Source organism: Salvelinus sp. IW2-2015, linkage group LG18 (genome assembly GCF_002910315.2).
Source record: "Salvelinus sp. IW2-2015 linkage group LG18, ASM291031v2, whole genome shotgun sequence".
In the NCBI taxonomy this organism is placed as follows: Eukaryota; Metazoa; Chordata; class Actinopteri; order Salmoniformes; family Salmonidae; genus Salvelinus; species Salvelinus sp. IW2-2015.
Window position 1 is genome coordinate 16,083,644 of NC_036858.1, and position 20,215 is coordinate 16,103,858.

The following is a 20,215-nucleotide window of genomic DNA, read 5'->3' on the forward strand; positions in this document are numbered from 1 at the left end:
CTCCCCTTCCTGTTCGGGTGGCGCTCGGTGGTCGTCGTCACCGGTCTACTAGCTGCCACCGATCCCTTTTTCCTTTTCGTTTGTTTTTGTCTAATTGTTTTCACCTGTTCCTTGTTGGGGTTTTGGGATGGGTGTTATTTAAGTTTGTTTAGCCCGCTGGTGTTTGTGCGGGCTTGTTGTTATTTTGACGTATGTGGTGTTTGTGTTCTTTTGGGTTTTCGCTGTCCGTTTTTTTTTTTAGTAACTATGGTTTTGGGTTTGTTGCACCTGTGTTTTGGGCTTCACCCATGTTTTTAACTGGTTACTAGCCGAAAGGACATTAAAGCGTTTTTCCCGTCTACCTTCTGCTCTCTGCGTCTGACTCCACACCCATCACTCTCCAGACGTTACAACTTCATTATGAATTAAATAGACGGGGGATTTCAGTTTAAAATTAATGAGAAACACCATTCTCAATCCAAATTGTACCATTACTTTAGGATATTATTATTATTTCCGTAGGGAGTTATAAAGAGTTGTAATTCTAAAATGATTAGTTAATCGAATTGGTTTATTTTTGATTTAACATGTTTTTTTTTAAATCACGTGTTTGAAAGGGGGAAATTACCAGTTACCTGATGTCCTCGTCTTTGGAGTACTTATACAGTGGTACTGTGTTCAGGCTGCATACAGGAAGGAAAATATATGTTAATAAGGGGTGACAGTTACTTCACATGAATTGTGATATCTGCATTGCTGATTTTATGTTGTGTTTTTCTTGTTTTGATACAAATTTCACCAGATTGGGATCGTGGTGTGGGAATTGGGTGCTATCTTCCTGATCTGGTAACTCCTCCTAGAGGTCGCCATAACAACAGCTTTTCAGAAGCCAATGCGGAAGTCCTTTCCGCGTCTTCCTGAACAAAGGAAATTGGGGTCCTGTCATTCCAAGCTCTCTCTTTTGACCATAGAAAGAGCTAGAGACCCCATTTCACCTCTCACAGCCTATTGACATCTAGTGGAAGGCGTATGAAGTGCATGTATACTAATAGATTTCAAGCAAAAGATTAGGGAGGCCCTGGAACAGAGCCTCGATTTCAGATTTTTCACTTTCTGACAGGAAGTTTGCTGCAAAATGAGTTCTGTTTTACCCACAGATATAATTTAAACGGTTTTAGAAACTTGAGAGTGTTTTCTATCCAATAGTAATAATATATATGCATATTGTACGAGCAAGACTTGAGTACGAGGCTGTTTGAAATGGGCACCTTTTATCCAAGCTACTCAATACTGCCCCTGCAGCCATAAGAAGTTTTAATGTCATAATTTGTCACAAAGTCAATTGTTTCTGGTTTCCTGAAACAGAAATTTAATGAACTTAACTGTTGTTATGATCTTTTTTTTCTTTTTAGGTTATCATGGAAGGTGACGTCAGATCGTGTCTTAATGCATGGTAGAAATAATTTGACCATAGACAGTGTGTGTAAACCTCAAAACCCTCCCTAACCGGCTGAAGAAAGAGCGACGAAGGCGTGCAATGAGAGACAGTGACTTACCACTCCTATCTGAGTCCGAGCCATAAAACAGGGCCGGGGTGCTGAGAGCGCGTGTGAGAGAGAGAACAAGCTCAGGTGAGAGACTCGTGTACGTGGGAGAAACGGAAGTATCTACTTGGATATTACAATTGGGACATTATCAAGGGCCATGAAATGTGACAGGCAAAAGTTACATGTGACGTTGGGAAAATGAGCTGTAAACGATATCTGAAAAAGACACGCTAGAATGATAAGTGCCGGGTGAAGGAAAGGGGGGGGGGGGTGGTGGTATACGCCCTGCTAACTATTTAAACTAAGAATGCATTGAGATACTGATCTTATTTTACCAGGCCACTCATGACAGGGAAACAGGGATAAAAGGGGGCTGTAATTAGAAGAGTTATGTTGTTAAAGTTGTTTATAAATGTATGCTCTAAGAGGGTGATGTGTGCGAAATTGATCAACTGGAATTTGAGGCTTAGTCTCAGAGTAAGCACTGAGGTCAGTCATTCTAAATTGGGGTTGGATAATTTATCAAATGTTTTAGTTGTGATTGGGATACAGCGAGAGAGAATTGCTAAAGCACGATGAGGGTGGGGGCGCTGCTAACATTTATGTGGCCGAGAGAGTTTCCAGACACTTATCATCGTTATGTCAGCAGTCTGGTGAAACCTGTGCCGGCTCCACGCACCAGGCCTCCAGTGCGCCTCCCCAGCCCGGTACGTCCTGTGCCGACTTTCCGCACTCGCCCTGAAGTGTATGTCAACAGTCCGGTACCACCTGTACCGGCTCCACGCACTAGGCCTCCAGTGCGCATCCCCAGCCCGGAGCGTCCTGTACCGGCTCCACGCACTCGACCTGAGGAGCGTGTCATCAGTCCGGTGCAACCTGCGCCGATGCCCAGTCCAGGCACGGTGTCCAGTCCCGCTCCATGGCAGGAGCCTTCCTCTGCGCCGGTGCCCAATCCAGGCACGGCGTCCAGTCCCGCTCAAAAAGGCCTGAGCCTTCCTACCACTCATTATCACTTATCAATGAGTGGTGCTAACCATGAAAGTTTTTTTTGTTTTACCCTGTATTCAGAATTGTTATGTTACAGCGCATCAATGAGTGGTGCTAAGTTATTAAACATGTACTTTGTTTCTCTTTTCTTTTCACGTCAATATGTTTTTAGGTTTCGTGGAACCGGTGTTCATTGTTCCAGAGGAGGGAATGATGTATATTGACTAACTGATTTGAGAATGTGTTAGTATGTTTATAACTGTAAAACATGCATTAGGAGTATAGTGTGTTATGGGTTAGATGTAATGAMAGAGGAGTATCATTCCCCAGAAACTGTATATTGTTACAGGAGATAGCTCATAGAAGAGGGAGAGCAGCTAACTGTACACAATATGGGGATTTAATTGAACATTACACATACCTAGATCATGGTGAGCGTAGAAGAGATAGTGGTGGCATTTCAGACACTATGGTAAACTTTCAGGACACCTGTGACTCATAGTTTTGTTAGGTTGGATATTATTCCCAACTCGTTTTGTTTTTCTCCTATTTCTAACAGCCGGCGAACATTTGACAGATTACATGCAGGAGGTATTCTCACGGCAGAGGCGCTGTAGGCACAGTAACTGAAGGCACAGTAACTGAAGGATGCTATATTGATAGCATGGAATTGGACTACTGCGCAAATGAGGGGTATTGTGAGACTATAGGCATGGGCTATGTTGGAAGTAGCAATGGTTACTTTAGTAGCATTGTTGGGATATCAGTTTATGACAACTCATGTCACATGGATTGGTTACTGGTAACTGGGGGACCAATGGGAGGACAGAGGATGTGGTTATTCAAATATCACAAATTATGTTGTCAGGAAGTGACCCATGTGTTGCAGTGTGTATATCCTCAGGCGGAAGCAGAGATATAACCAAGAGCACGGGCTGAATTCTGGAGATTGAGTGTACATCAAGAGACACCAGGCGAGGGGTGTTGTGACAGCATTGGTTTGAGAGACACTACTCCGTACAGTATCTGCAGCGGTGAAGATCATCATGTCTCTCCTTGGGGGGTGCATAGTTTTCACGCGAAGTGAGGTCCAACTGCATAATGGGTGAGTGAAGACACCAAGACCGAGGAGGCGGAGCGAGAGAGACTAGAGTCCACTGTAAGACATACAGATGGGTTGGGTCTGGGAACTACTATAAACATCATAGTTGGTTTGGGGTTTAGTTGCTTTATTGGTTAATGCATCATATGATAGAGGATAGAGGGGTAATTGTACTGTGAACAAAATGTTGAAGGCATTGATGTGAAAGCATATTCAGTGCTGAGTTACCTCAAGAGGATGGAACGTGGATTAGGGATACGCACTTGCATATCAGGTGATGTGCTTATCAGTTGAAATGGAGGAGATGGGGAACAGAGTGAAAATGACATGACTTGGGAACACCTCTCGGGACCTGGGGCCTAAAGGGGAAGACTGGGTGAAAGCATGAGGAAGCTTTTTAGAGCTTCCCCAAGAACAATTGTATTTTTCATTTGAATTAGATCTGTGATAGTGTAGTTCATTTTTTAGTTGGCCTGTATGTGTTCAATAGACAATTTACTGGTATGTCTTGTCTGCACAACCATTAAAATGATCAGAGAGAAAAAAAATGAGAAAATCCTTTGTGCCGTAGTAGTTGCTCAGTGAAACATTGTTGACAGTATATTGAGATGTTATTCACACTACACTCAGAAAAAAAGAGTGCTTTGGGACACCACTTGTACCTGTAGGGGAACCCTCTTTAAAAAAAAAACACACATTTAAGATTAGATAAAACTCTTTATTTTTGAGAGTGTAGATTATTCATTGTCCCACAGCTCACTGACTAACTGTCACGATCGTTAAAATGGACGGACCAAGGCGCAGCGTGATTTGAGTTCCACATCTTTTATTTAGTGAAACTTAAACAAAACAATAAAAAAACAACGACCGTGAAGTAACGTAGTGCTACACCACACTAACACAAAACAATATCCCACAAATGCAGGTGGGAAAAGGGACACCTTAAGTATGATCCCCAATTAGAGACAGTGATAATCAGCTGCCTCTAATTGGGAACCATACTCAATCCCAAGCATAGAAATAAATAGACTAGAACACCCCCTAGTCATGCCCTGACGTACAACACCATAGAGAACCAAGGGCTCTCTATGGTCAGGGCGTGACAGTACCCCCCCCCCAAAGGTGCGGACTCCGGCCGCAAAACCTGAAACCAAATGGGGAGGGTAGGGGGGTGCCTAGTGTCGGTGGTGGCTCCGGTGCGGGTCATAGCCCTCGCCCAGGCCCTGGATCCGGCCATGGTGCCGGGCTGAACGCCGTGGCTGGACTGGGCATCGGCGCAGAGGAAGGCTCCTGCCATGGAGCGGGACTGAACGCCGTGCCTGGACTAGGCACCGGCGCAGAGGAAGGCTCTTGCCATGGAGCGGGACTGGACACCGTGCCTGGACTGAGCATCGGCGCAGAGGAAGGCTCCGGCCTTGGAGTGGTACTGGATGCCGTGCCTGGACTGGGCACCGGCGCAGAGGAGGGCTCCGGCCATGGAGCTGGGTTGGACGCCGTGCCTGGACTGGGCACCGGCGCAGAGGAAGGCTCCGGCCTTTTTGAGCGGGACTGGACGCCGTGCCTGGATTGGGCACCGGCGCAGAGGAAGGCTCCTGCCATGGAGTGGTACTGGATGCCGTGCCTGGACTGGGCACCGGCGCAGAGGAGGGCTCCGGCCATGGAGCTGGGTTGGACGCCGTGCCTGGACTGGGCACCGGCGCAGAGGAAGGCTCAGGCCTTTTTGAGCGGGACTGGACGCCGTGCCTGGATTGGGCACCGGCGCAGAGGAAGGCTCCTGCCATGGAGCGGGACTGGACACCGTGCCTGGACTGGGCATCGGCGCAGGTTGCACCGGACTGATGACACGCTCCTCAGGTCGAGTGCGTGGAGCCGGTACAGGACGCTCCGGGCTGGGGATGCGCACTGGAGGCCTAGTGCGTGGAGCCGGTACAGGTGGTACCGGACTGTTGACATACACTTCAGGGCGAGTGCGGAAAGTCGGCACAGGACGTACCGGGCTGGGGAGGCGCACTGGAGGCCTGGTGCGTGGAGCCGGCACAGGTTTCACCAGACTGCTGACAGGCTCTTCAGGTCGAATGTTGAGCAGAACACACCTGACCAACATCTCTCTCTCTCCCAACTTCTCCATTGCCTCCCTGACGGTCTCTGGCTCTTCAGGGCGAGTGCGGGGAGCTGGCACAGATGGCACCGGACTGGTGTCACGCTCTTCAGCACGCCTGCGCTGCAGCATACTCCTCGCTACCACCTCTCTCCGGTATCTTTCATTGAATTCCTCCACCGACTCCCAAACAGGCTCTGGCACTCCCCGCTGCTCAGTCGACCACCCCATGTGCCCCCCCCCTCAAAAAATCTTGGGGTTTCTGTGGCCGCGGCCCCCGGCGTCGTCGCTGTCCTTCCTGATCTTTCTGCGATTCTCTCCAAGGAAGGGTTTCGCATCCTCCCCGGATTTCCTCCCAGGTCCAACTCACTTTATCCTCCCGGGCACACTGCTTGGTCCTTGATTGGTGGGATATTCTGTCACGATCGTTAAAATGGACGGACCAAGGCGCAGCGTGATTTGAGTTCCACATCTTTTATTTAGTGAAACTTAAACAAAACAATAAACAAACAACGACCGTGAAGTAACGTAGTGCTACACCACACTAACACAAAATAATATCCCACAAATGCAGGTGGGAAAAGGGACACCTTAAGTATGATCCCCAATTAGAGACAATGATAATCAGCTGCCTCTAATTGGGAGCCATACTCAATCCCAAACATAGAAATAAATAGACTAGAACACCCCCTAGTCATGCCCTGACCTACAACACCATAGAGAACCAAGGGCTCTCTATGGTCAGGGCGTGACACTAACCCAGTCTAAGTAGGCTGGGTTAGTGGAAAATGTAATATCCAAAATAACCCTTACTACCTCAGTCTGGAAATATGATTCACATAATATGACGGTATGAGTATGATATTAAACAATTAGCCTAGGCTTTTGTGTTCATATTGACATATTATAAAGATGCACATTATGTACAATTTCAGAAATGGCGCGATCAACAAAAAGAAACGTGTCCAAACTGTGTCCAAACCCTTGGGGTGAGGGCAAAAAAAGTAAGTTCTGTGGGGCCCCACAGCTTGAGGTTTGAAAAAATAGGGGGAAAAATCAAACCAGAGGTCCAGGACTGACGCTAAATTCGTCAGTCTGATGATAATGCATACCTCCATGTGAGTGAAAATATTGTCGTCACAAGCATATCAGTTGATATTTTCTTTGTTGAGGCAGACTGCAAAAACTTTTTACATCCACACAAGCAAGGAGACTTGTGACTTTCCTTTGAAATTGTACAGAAATAATGACCATTACATACTTTGTGTTTTCAGCTTGTTAGTGTAAAGGCAGCAGGGTATGTCTCCATCCTGCTTCTCGGGAAAAGGAAGAAGACGGGGGCCAGGGGGGGGGTTTAAAGCCCAGGTTCTCACCCCCTCTAGGAACCTGTCAGAGGAGGAGACGGTGGATCACACTGCCTTTAGATTTGTGTTTGAAAAGTTACTCTACTGTATGCATACTTGATATACGCTGAATGTACAAAACATCATGAGCACCTGCTCTTTCCTTGTCATAGACTGACCAGGTGAAAGCTATGATCCCTTATTGATGTATTTGTATTTATTATGGAACCCCATTAGTTCCTTCCAAGGCAGCAGCTACTCTTCCTGGTGTCCACCAAAAATTAAGTCAGTAATGAACAATATAATAAAAAAATTGTAACATTAAAATACATTTTACAACAAACTGCACAATAGATTAACTGTCAGCCCTCCAGCCTACTATAACAGGCACATCCGGTGTTCGGTGTGGTGTATTAGTGTGTTGTTATGTCACATATTAAATAAGAAGGATTATTAAACCTTGAGACAATTGAGACATGGATTGTGTATGTATGTGTGCCATTAAGGGTGAATGGGCAAGACAGAATATTTAAGTGCCTTTGAATGGGATATGTAGTGGGACAGGAGCACCGGTTTGAGTGTGTCAAGAACTGACGCTGCTGGGTTTTTACCTCAACAGTTTCCATGTGTATCAGAAGTGATCCACCACCAAACGACATCAGCCAACTTGACACAACTGTGGGAAGCATTGGCGACAACATGGCCAGCATCCCTCTTCTGGTGTACCAAAAATTAAGGCAGTAATGAACATTATAATAAAAAATTGTAACATTAAAATACATTTACAACAAACTGCACAATAGATTAACTGTCAGCCCTCCAGCCACTACTCTACTACAGCACAATCCAGGTGTACGTGTGTGTATAGTGTGTTTGTATGTCACATATTAAATAAGAAGGATTATTAAACCTTGGACAATTGAGACATGGATTGTGTATGTATGTGTGCCATTAAGGGTGAATGGGCAAGAAAGAATTTTAAGTGCTTTGAAAGGGATATGGTAGTGGGTGACAGGAGCACCGGTTTGAGTGTGTCAAGAACTGCAACGCTGCTGGGGTTTCACACTCAACAGTTTCCCATGTGTATCAAGAATGATCACCACCCAAACGACATCCAGCCAACTTGACACAACTGTGGGAAGCATTGGCGACAACATGGGCCAGCATCCCTCTTCCTGGTGTCCACCAAAATTAAGGCAGTAATGACAATATATAAAAAATTGTAACATTAAAATACATTTTACAAAAACTGCAAATAGATTAACTGTCAGCCCTCCAGCCACTACTCTACTACAGCACACTCAGGTGTACGTGTGTGTATAGTGTGTTTGTATGTCACATATTAAATAAGAAAGTTATTAAACCTTGAGACAATTGAGACATGGATTGTGTATGTATGTGTGCCATTAGGGTGAATGGGCAAGGCAGAATATTTAAGTGCCTTTGAATGGGATATGGTAGTGGGTGACAGGAGCACGGTTTGAGTGTGTCAAGAACTGCAACGCTGCTGGTTTTTCACACTCAACAGTTTCCCATGTGTTCAAGATGATCAACAGAACAACCCAGCCAACTTGACACAACTGTGGGGCAGCCCATTGGCGACAACATGGGCCAGCATCCCAGTGGAACTCTTTCGACACCTTGTAGAATCCAAGTCCCGACAAATGGAGGCTGATTTGAGGGCAAAGGAGGCAGGGGTGGGGAGCTAGTGCAAGTGCAACTCAATATTAGGAAGGTGTTCTCACTGTTTTATATGCAACTTAGTGTCATATTGCAATGAGAACATAGCATTTTACAAACATCATCATATGACTCTAAGGGAGTCAAATAAAGTCCCACAAGGGATGGATGCAGATTAACACAAATATTATTTACTTAATTTGTAACCAATGATGCTACTCTAGCCGAATAAGCAGCGCATGAGTGAAGTATTTTTATGAAGAAAAAGCATGTTTTTAAGAAAGCAAGTACCATCGCGCTCAAACTCAAAATGTTGGTGTTTTAAACCAATATTACAACGAAGTCCAAAAAATAAAAGGTGGTTTGCACACAAAAATATACAAAACATCCGAACTTCCTCTTGTGTTTTTTTGCTTTTCAGTAGGCAGGGGGAAAACTTACACAAACATTTCAGTCTCCACCATCTTCAGTGTATGTCTGTTTCTCTGGTTTCAGGCATCAGTTATCTAGAGTGAGACACAGGTGTGAATGATAGTAATCAGGACCAAGTTTTTGGAAGAAACACACATTTCATTAGGCGAGGTGCTGGCTAGAGGAGTAGAACAGAGATTCTGGTCCTTGGCACAGGTGTGAATGATAGTAAGCAACAGTTGATTAACAGTTGACTTGCATTCTCACATGCTTTTGGAGTGGATCATGCACTCACCTATAACAACGACACTTAAAATATATCAAATCTATAGTGAGTAAATATTGGCTGAAGTTGTATATTTTTTTGCGTGTGAACAATCCTTAAATTTGTTCACTTGCTATTGAAATTAATGAACAGTCAGTGGTGGGAAAAGTACGCCATTGTCATACCTGAGTAAAAGTAAAGATACCTTAATAGAAAAGGATTCAAGTAAAAGTGAAATTCACCCAGTAAAATAATACTTGAGTAAAAGTATTTGGTTTTAAATATACTTAGGTATTAAAAGTAAATGTAATTGCTAAAATATACTTCAGTATCAAAAGTCAAAGTAAACATATCAATTATTAAACATTCCTTATATGAAGCAAACCAGACGTCAGCATTTTCTTGTTTTTTTATTTACGGATATCCAGGGGCACACTCATACATCATTTACATCATTTACAAGTGAAGCATTTGTGTTTAGTGAGTCGGCCAGATCAGAGACAATAGAGATGACCAGGTATGTTCTCTTGATAAGTGTGTGAATTAGACCATTTTCCTGTCCTGCTAGCATTCAAAATGTAACAAGTACTTTTGGGTGTCWGGGAAAATGTATGGAGTAAAAAGTACATTATTTTCTTTAGAAATGTAGTAAAGTAAAAGCAAAAGTTGTCAAAAATATAAATAGTCAAGTAAAGTACAGATTCCCCCAAAAACTACTTAAAGTAGTACTTTATTTTTACTTAAGTACTTTACACCACCGTGAAAAGTTGATTCTGAAATGATGTCTTTGCTGTAATACTGTAAGCACCAGGAGAGTGCTGGAATCTCCACCTGTGTTTGTCATAATAGGCTTTTTATTTTTCCCAGAATCCCACAGTGGTATCACTAGTAATTCTAATTCCCATGATGTATGTAGATTTTCTATGATGTAGACATATAGCCAGTCAATTTGAAACCACATTATTTTACTGTAACTGGTCATACGCAGACCTTTGTGGTCATATGTGATTATTGAAAATTAGTAGCCTAACAAGTCTCTACTGTCACGAATATCACCGAAGGTGGCTCCCCTTCCTGTTCGGGTGGCGCTCGGCGGTCGTCGTCGCCGGTCTACTAGCTGCCACCGATCCCTTTTTCCTTTTCGTTTGTTTTTGTCTAATTGGTTTCACCTGTTCCTTGTTGGGTTTTTGGGGTGGGTACTATTTAAGTTTGTTTAGCCCGCTTGTGTTTGTGCGGGCTTGTTGTTATTGTACGTAGGAGGTGTATTGTTGATTTTAGGTTTTCGCTGTCCGGTTTATGTAACAGTGGTCTTTGGGTTGTGTTTGCGCCTGTGTTTTGGCTTCACCCATTTTTGTACCTGTTCCTGTTTACTGTGGACATTAAAGCGTTTTTTCCTGTGAAACTTCTGCTCTCTGCGCCTGACTCCACACCCATCATTCCCCTGTACATCTACATGTCCTCAGTCACATTTGCAACCAAATTATTTGAACCATTGCAAATACTGTTGTATGTGTCATTTGTAATTTTGTTWAAAAAAAAAATATGACACTTGTTTCCACCACAAAAGTGTATTACCTAATAGTAAGCATGGTTTTCAGTAACGGCTTGTGAGCCAGCCAACCAGGTGAACGTGGTCACCATGGAAGAGGCAGTTGAAGAGGGGCCCGTGGTCACCATGGAGGAGGGAACTGATCCTAATAAGGGCAGGTAAGCCAGAAAGTTGAGTCTTAAGCAGAAATAACACGGGGGACTCAATCAACCAAGTGCTACAGCAGTAAGCATTAATTCACATAGACAGCGTAGCGTATGCCAGCGTAATTGTCAGGAAAAGCCATTATAAAGAGTTGTATTCTCATTCCTCAAGTTTTCCAGACATGGTCTAGGCTACATGTCCATGATCTAAATAAACAGGAATAGTTGGTGCAGCTCAAAAAACTTGACTTAGCTAAGTATGGAAAATCATAACAATTCCTCGAATTCCCTTTTTACAAACAACCCACTCAATCTCTACACCAGATTTGATTAATTTCAACCACTTTGTTTGAACTGTACAATCAAATCGGCTGTAAGCAACAACGGTAATAAGGTCAAGAAAACGACATTGACAATGTATATATCATTCCAAAACTCAACCCAGTTGATAAATGTAGAATAACGTTGCATTCATATATTGCTACATTGTTTTTCATAAGTACTCGTCCATACTGAAAGGATCAACGCAGGCGATGAGAAGCAGGTACAGTTAGTGAAGGTTTAATAACTGACGACACTAAACAGAACAGGAACGGCGTCTGGACAGGTACACATAAAAACAATTAATACGGACACAGGGAACACCACCGAGGAACGAAGGAGTCCAGGTGAGTCCAATGAGCGCTGCTGCGCGTAATGATGTGACAGGTGCGTGTAAAGACGGGTAGCCTGGCGCCCTCGAGCGGCAGGGAGAGGGAGCGGGAGCAGGCATGACATATATATGATATTGGCTATTATCGGGAGCTACCCGGAACTTATCCCAGTCTGCGTGATCAAAACAATCTTGATGTATGGATTCCGATTGTTCAGACCAGTGTTGAATAGTCCTCAGCATGGGTACTTCCTGTTTGAGTTTCTGCATATATGAAGGGAGGAGCAAAATGGAGTCGTGGATCAGATTTGCCAAAAGGAGGGCGGGGGAGGGCCTTGTTTGCATCCCGGAAGTTGGAATAACAATGGTTCGAGTGTTTTTCCAGCGCAAGTACTACAGTCAATATGCTAATAGAATTTAGGTAGCCTTTTCCTCAAATTTGCTTTGGTAAAATCCCCAGCTACAATAAAATGCAGCCTCAGGATATATGGTTTCCAGTTTGCATAAAGTCCAGTGAAGTTCCTTGAGGGCCGTCGTGGTTTCGGCTTGAGGGGGAATATATGCTGCTGTGACAATAATCGAAGAGAATTCTAATGGTATTCTAGGTCGGGTGAACAAAAGGACTTGAGTTCCTGTATGTTATTACAATTACAGCATGAGTCGTTAATCATGAAACATATACCCCCGCCCTTCTTCTTCCCTATGAGATGTTTGTTCCTGTCAGCGAGATGAACTGAGAATCCAAACCATTAAGAAGGAAAGAAATTCCACAAATTAACTTTTAACAAGGCACACCTGTTTATTGAAATGCATTCCAGGTGACTACTTCATGAAGCTGGTTGAGAGAATGCCAAGAGTGTGCAAAGCTGTCATCAAGGCAAAGGGTGGCAAATTTGAAGAATCTAAAATATATTTWGATTTGTTTCACACTTTTTTTGGTTACTACATGATTGCATATGTGTTATTTCATAGTTTTGATGTCTTCACTATTATTCTACAATGTAGAAAATATKAAAAATATAGAAAACCCCTTGAATGAGTAGGTGTGTCCAAACTTTTGACTGGTACTGTATATATATATTTCCTGATCTTTCTTATATCTCCTAGATATACAGACACTTAAAAAGCTTGTTCCTTATGATTTATTTTTTTACTGTCTTTTTTTGTGCCATTTATGAATGTGTTATTCAATGCGTTTCTATGGGCTATGGTAGTATAAGGCCAAATTAATATTTTATCAAATTACTTTATTTTATTTTTGGGGAGGATACCTAAAGGGGTCCTAAAATTCAAAATCAAATAGCCAAATGATCCATATTATGACCATCTTAAAACAATTCAATATGTCAGCTTTAAAATGCCCTCCCCTTGGGAACAGGAGTAGAGAAACAACATGTATTTCTTTCATCATGCTTGAGAAAATACGAATGCAAGTGTAATGTGTTATATTTGAAACTGTTATGCAAGCAGAAACTATTTCACCCACATAAAGTATGCACCCAAGATGAACCGAAGTCTTATCAGAAACGTGTTTCATCGTTTTCTCTGCTTTTAATTTCCTTAAAACTGGTCAAGCTGATGACATTTGGACATTTTGCACAGGGCCAATCTTTCCACTGTTTTGGAGTCATTCTCCCCAGTCCCTAAACGAAACGGACAACTTTACCGGTGTAAATTAGATTAGACCTACTAAAGCATTAATTCTATCAATGTAAGACATTATTCTGGTGAGCACTACTTTATTTAGTCTTCTGGGGCAACAAGTTATGACAGAAGGGAAGCCGCATGTATCTAACTTTAGTTGAAAAACAAATGTCCTACCAAATATCATCACACAACACCCATGATATGCGAAACTGATTCTGCGCAGACCGCGAAAAACAAAAGGAAACGGGATAAGATGTTTACATGCCACAGTATCCCGTAGAAAAATCTGCATATCTCAGGCATTTTATCCCGGTTTCTGATAACCGGGATACACGCCTTTTATTGTAAACGGGGTATTATGTTTATGTGTAAACTCAAAAACAGAATACTTGAGTATGCCTATCCCGAATAATAATGGGATATTGTTGTGCATGTAAATGTGGTCACTAACTAATTACATCGATTCCAGGGGTTGGGACTGAGTACATCACTAATTCCAGGGTTTGGGGTGGTCATCCGTCATTGCAATTATCTGTCGTGCACGACGTGTCTACCAAAAGGCCTGCAATTTGCATACAGGCCAGAAGAGGGAAGCATTGTTCAACACAATATGAATAATATGCTAAACAAACTGGCCCTTGGCCTCCTCACTTTGGCCCCTGAAACAGAAGCCCAAAGAGGAGGAAAGGTTCTTTGACAAGCCCCTCTCACAAGTAAAAAATATTGAGGGGTTTATTTAACCAAAACTGCTAACCCACTTTCAGGGGTGAACAAGACAACAGTCTTCACACACTGCAAGAAACCATAGTCAACCTAATATACTACTTCTAATATATTAATTTAGTTTTACTCTGTAAACACTATTTTGTTGAGTATTCCAATCATGCACTCTCCATAGCGCAATATGAAAGTTGTTATTAACTTTAAAACCCAGTAGCCAATCATTTTGCATGCAGTGTTCTGCTATATTTAACTTTACAACAATTACATACTTAAGCAATAATGACCGAGGGGATGTGGTATATGGCCAATATACCACAGCTAAGGGCGGTTCTTCCGCATGATGCAACACTGGCTACAGCCCTTAACCATATAACACAAACCCCTGAGGTGCCTTATTGCTATTATAAACTAGTTATAAATGTAATTAGAACAGTAAAAATAAATGTTTTGTCACACTCGTGGTATATGGTCTAATATTTTACCTTTATTTAACTAGGCAAGTCAGTTAAGAACAAATTCTTATTTTCAATGATGGCCTAGGAACAGTGGGTTAACTGCCTTGTTCAGGGGCAGAACGACAGATCTGCCCCAGCTGTACCTTGTCAGCTCGGGGATTTAATCTTGCAACCTTGTGGTTACTAGTCCAACACTCTAACCACTAGGCTACGCTGCCGCCCCAGCTTTCAGCCAATCAGCATTCGAGGGCTCGAACCACCCAGTGTATAATAAGAAATAGATATCAGACAAATTCAGTATCCATTATTTATTTATTTAAATGGTTCCCTTGCAAAAGTGGATATGAAAAACAATGTAAAATAATTACATTTTTTTTTTTTTTACAACGCAGACCCTGTGAATTTGATATGGAATGATGTCATCATAGTAAGAGTAAGAGCGTACTCTGTGCTTCCTTCCTTTTCTGGTAATGGGGATGTTTTGAGCAAATAAAAACAGTGTCCGGAGTCAGGGAAATCTTGGCTGGAGGTCCAGTTAAAGTTAAGTCTTACAGATGATTGACAGCTTAACTGACCCATAATCAACAAGGGCAGTTGATTAAAGTAAACAAGTGCAACAATATATACAGTGAACAAATATCTTAATAACACGTCACATTTATGAATACAAGACACTGATTATGATGCTTCCACCAAAGGAGTAAATGTTTTCATGTGATTGATAGATGATTTGTGGTGTTGTGTCTGAAGAATGGTATAGCTGAACATTATATTGACAATAACTGGGAATGTAAGAAGACAGTGCTGGTTTCACATACAAACAAAGACGCCACACCTCTTTACCAATAGGTAATTTCAGAGTTGGAGTCCTGATCTAGGATCAGATTCCCCATATCCATGTAATCTTATTCATTATGATCTGATCCTAGATCAGCAGTCCTACTCTAATACGCTATGGATATCGGGCAATGTGCGGTACATAGAATCATAATATACACCAAAGCTGACGTAAAAACATTTAAGCATAATTTTTTGGCATATCTGAGAGATATGTTGCAAGTCAATGTCAACAGCTGAAGGAAACTGTTGATCTGTGAAATGAGAATGCGAGAGAACCCAAAGGCGTTTTTCTGTTTTAGCAAAGTGACAGATCGCTAAACCACGTCTCAGAAATGTTATTTGGACAATGTGCTTATCATGCCAGACTCTTACAAACAGGAAATTACAACAAGCTGATGAGTAAGCGATGTCATGCGTATGCTATGAGTATCATTATCAGTCAATCAATCAAATGTWTTTATAAAGCCCTTCTTACATCAGCCGTTGTCACAAAGTGCTATACAGAAACCCAGCCTAAAACCCCAAACAGCAAGCAATGCAGATGTAGAAGCACAGTGGCTAGGAAAAGCTCCTTAGAAAGGCAGGAACCTAGGAAGAAACCAAGAGAGGAACCAGGCTGAGGGGTGGCCAGTCCTCTTCTATTCTATTTGTCCTTCGCTTTTCCTCTGTCACTAAAGAAAGTAATGTGCCTTACTTGAGTCACGTCTACTGTCGTACATTTATCTCTCAATGTAGCCTACTTTACTTTCATTAATGGACAGCCTAAGTTATATTTATGGATTTTGATAGAACTTGATGGTAGTTAATGTTGAAATGCCTCCGAAAAACATATTTGGTATCGTTTAAATACATATGTACAACAAACCACTACACAAATATTACATCTTCGTCTTGTGACAGTAGAGTCAGCACATGAAATCGTAACATTCCAGAGGAAAGTGAAAGAATCCAATGGGACGCAGTTATTTTAATGATCCTTCAAATGATGCAGTCATTTCAGTGATCCTTCAAATGATGCAGTCATTTCAGTGATCCTGGTTTCCATCAGTCCTTGTTGCCTCTGTATGTGATGTTTGTGAAGGTTGAGGTGGCTCCTTTGTACAGGGGGTTATGGCCCTACAATTCAAAACAGAGAGTTTCAGAATGAATGTTATGGGGTCAACTACAATTCAGCTCAAGTCAATTCAGTTGATGAACTGAAATTCATTTCAGGAATTTATTAACGTGCATTAGAGTTCAAGATCCACCCATTCCTGAATTGACTTGAACGTGGGTCGTAAGTTGAACGTGGGCCTCAATTCAGGAGCTCTATGACGAGTTCTGAACAGTAGCCTTACTTCAGACACATGGTACACCTACCACTCCTGTGGCTCACATGCTGCCCGGCACTCGAGTTACAACAAATTGAGCACATTTAAGCAAGGAGGATTATGGGAGATCTGGCATCCCATGCGCAGGATTAGGGACTCCAGATGAGGTCAGGACGGGACGTCTGATGGGAAGAGTGTGTGTGTGTGAGGCAGCCCCTGCCACTGCCTGTAAAAGCTAAGTAGCGTTAGCTAATTTCAGTGCCAACCAAGCCACCCCTGGGGAGTGGAGGCTGCCTTTCATTTCTGTATAGGGAGGAACATTGCAGCAAAAAAAATCATAAAAAGCATAATGAGAGAGAGAGAGTAGGAGAGAGAGAGTGAGAGAGAGACCCGACCTATGCTTCCAACCAAACAATAGAAGTTTCAACAACACAAATGAACAAATATGTATGATATTCTTGCCTTCTTTAATACATTGCCTTGTATGGTAGGGGAGCAGTAGACACCATGGTATACCTGGTAGTTCATAGCCTTGCACTGTGACACCTTCAAATTCAAAATTAAGTATAGAAATCTGGCTGATTAATTGAATCCCACATCCGATGAATCTACTTGTGTTCTAAATGGAAGATTGTGCCCAGTTGAATGGTTGCAGCTCCCCAGGACTGGCGTTGTTGGCCACCCATGGGCTATGGGTTGGTTTCAGCCTAGCAAGCCAAGAGTGTGTGTGCACAATATTGTGTGTGCATGTGCCCTCTTTTTTTTCTTTCTTTTAATTTAACCTTTATTTAACTAAGCAAGTCAGTTAAGTACAAATTCTTATTTACAATGACGGCCTACTCCGGCCAAACCCGGACGACACTGGGCCAATTGTGCGCCGCCCTATGGGACTTACGGCCGGATGTGATGCAGCCTCTTACCGTATCCCACTTGGCGCGAGCACGCTCCTCCTCGAACTTGGCGAACTCACGGCGGTCATGAATGGTGACCAGCAGCTTCCAGATGAGCAGGCCGACCAGACCCAGAACCAAGATGGCCCCGGCTACGGACAGCAGCACCACCAGGATGTCTGGACCCTTAGGGCAGTCTGGGGGAAGAGGGGCAACCAAGGGATGTACATTTTATTTATCCTTTATTCAGGTGAAATCCACCCCACACTTTGCTATGAGACTCGAAATTGAGTTCAGGTGCATCCTGTTTCCATTGATCATCCTTGAGATGTTTCTACAACTTGATTGGAGTCAACCTGTGATAAATTCAATTGATTGGACATGATTTGGAAAGGCATACACCTGTCTATGTAACAGTATAAATTTAGTCCGTCCCCTCGCACCGACCCGGGCGCGAACCAGGGACTCTCTGCACATATCAACAACAGTCACCCACGAAGCATCGTTACCCATCGCTCCACAAAAGCCGCGGCCCTTGCAGAGCAAGGGGAACCACTACTTCAAGGTCTCAAAGCGAGTGACGTCACCGATTGAAAGGCTATTAGCGCGCACCACTGCTAACTAGATAGCCATTTCACATCCATTACACTCACCCCCCTTTCGACCTCCTCCTTTTCCGCAGCAACCAGTGATCCGGGTCAACAGCATCAATGTAACAGTTTAACTTTAGTCCGTCCCCTCGCGCGAACCAGGGACCCTCTGCACACATCAACAACAGTCACCCACGAAGCATCGTTACCCATCGCTCCACAAAAGCCGTGGCCCTTGCAGTGCAAGGGGAACCACTACTTCAAGGTCTCAGAGCAAGTGACATCACCGATTGAAAGGCTATTAGCACGCACCACCGCTAACTAGATAGCCATTTCACATCTGTTACATCTATATAAAGGTCCAACAGTTGACAGTGCACGTTAGAGCAAAAAGCAAGCCATGAGGTCGAAGGAATTGTCCGTAGAACTCTGAGACATTGTGTCGAGGCAGTGATATGGGGAAGGGTACCCAAAAAATTCCTGCAGCATTTAATGTCCCCAAGAACACAGTGGCCTCCATCATTCTTAAATGGAAGAAGTTTGGAACCACCAAGACTCTCCCTAGAGCTGGCCGCCCGGCCAAACTGAGCCATTGGGGGAGAAGGGCCTTGGTCAGGGAGGTTACCAAGAACCRGATGGTCACTCTGACAGAGTTCCTTTGTGGAGATGGGAGAACCTTCCAGAAGGACAACCATCTCTGCAGCACTCCACCAATCAGGCCGTTATGGTAGAGTGGCCAGAAGGAAGCTATTCTTCAGTAAAAGGCACATGACAGCCCGCTTAGAGTTTGCCAAAAGGCAGCTAAAGGACTCTGACCATGAGAAACAAGATTCTCTGGTCTGATGAAACCAAAATTGAACTCTTTGGCCTGAATTCCAAGTATCATGCCTGGAGGAAACCTGCCACCATCCCTATGGTGAAGCATGGTGGTGCCAGCATCATGCTGTGGGGATGTTTTTCAGCAACAGGGACTGGGAGACTAGTGAGGATCGAGGGAAAGATGAATGGAGCAAAGTACAGAAAGATCCTTTATGAAAACCTGCTCCAGAGCACTCAGACCTCAGACTGGGGTGAAGGTTCATCTTCCAACAGGACAACAACTCTAAGCACACAGCTAAGACAATGCAGGAGTGGCTTCGTGACAGGTCTCTGAATGTCCATGAGTGGCCCAGCCAGAGCCCGGACTTGAACCCGATCGAACATCTCTGGAGAAACCTGAAAATAGCTGCGACGCTCCCCATCCAACCTGACAGAGCTTGAGAGGATCTGCAGAGTTGAATGGGAGAAACCCCCCAAATACAAGTGTGCCAAGTTTATAGCGTCATACCCAAGAAGACCTGAGGCTGTATTCYCTGCTAAAGGTTCTTCAACATAGTAAATATTTCTATAAATGTGATATTTCCATTTTTTTTCCTTTATAAATGTGCAAACATTTCTAAAAACCTGTTTTTGCCTTATCATTATTGGGTATTGTATGTAGATTGATGAAAAAAACTATTTATTCAATTTTAGAATAAGGCTGTAACGTAACAAAATGTGGAAAAAGTCAAGGGATCTGAATACTTTCCGAATGCACCGTATATCCTTCAAACACCAGCTTCTCAGGCATTATCACTTAAATAATGCACGGTCTAATTCAATGGCTGTGAAGTTCATTCTTACATGTTCTTTGTTTGAGCTGCTTTTTTTACAGGTCGAACTCAAAGTTGAATCGAAAACATTATGGGCATTGTTGAATTATATTTTCATAACAGTAAACTAGGATTTATGGTTTGGTTAGCTAAACTAGCAAGTCTGTTTGTTTGGTTACCAAGGCAACTACTGTAGCGATCTAGTAAACTTGCAAGTTAGCTACTTCAGTGGATGTTGAACACATTTCTACCGGCAACTGAACACATTTCTATCAGCAAATGTGTTAAATTATACCCGGGGATAATCAACTCGTGGCTCTATGCGTTCTCTGGAAAATAATGCAACTCCGTGGAAGGTTAGTGCCACTACGCT

General features: G+C 43.1%; 1 pseudogene; it reads right to left on the reverse strand.

Moving 5' to 3' along the window:
* Positions 1–14,874: 14,874 nt before the first annotated feature.
* The window catches only part of LOC111978584 (integrin beta-3-like), a 42,495-nt pseudogene continuing 37,154 nt past the window's right edge, over positions 14,875–20,215 (reverse strand).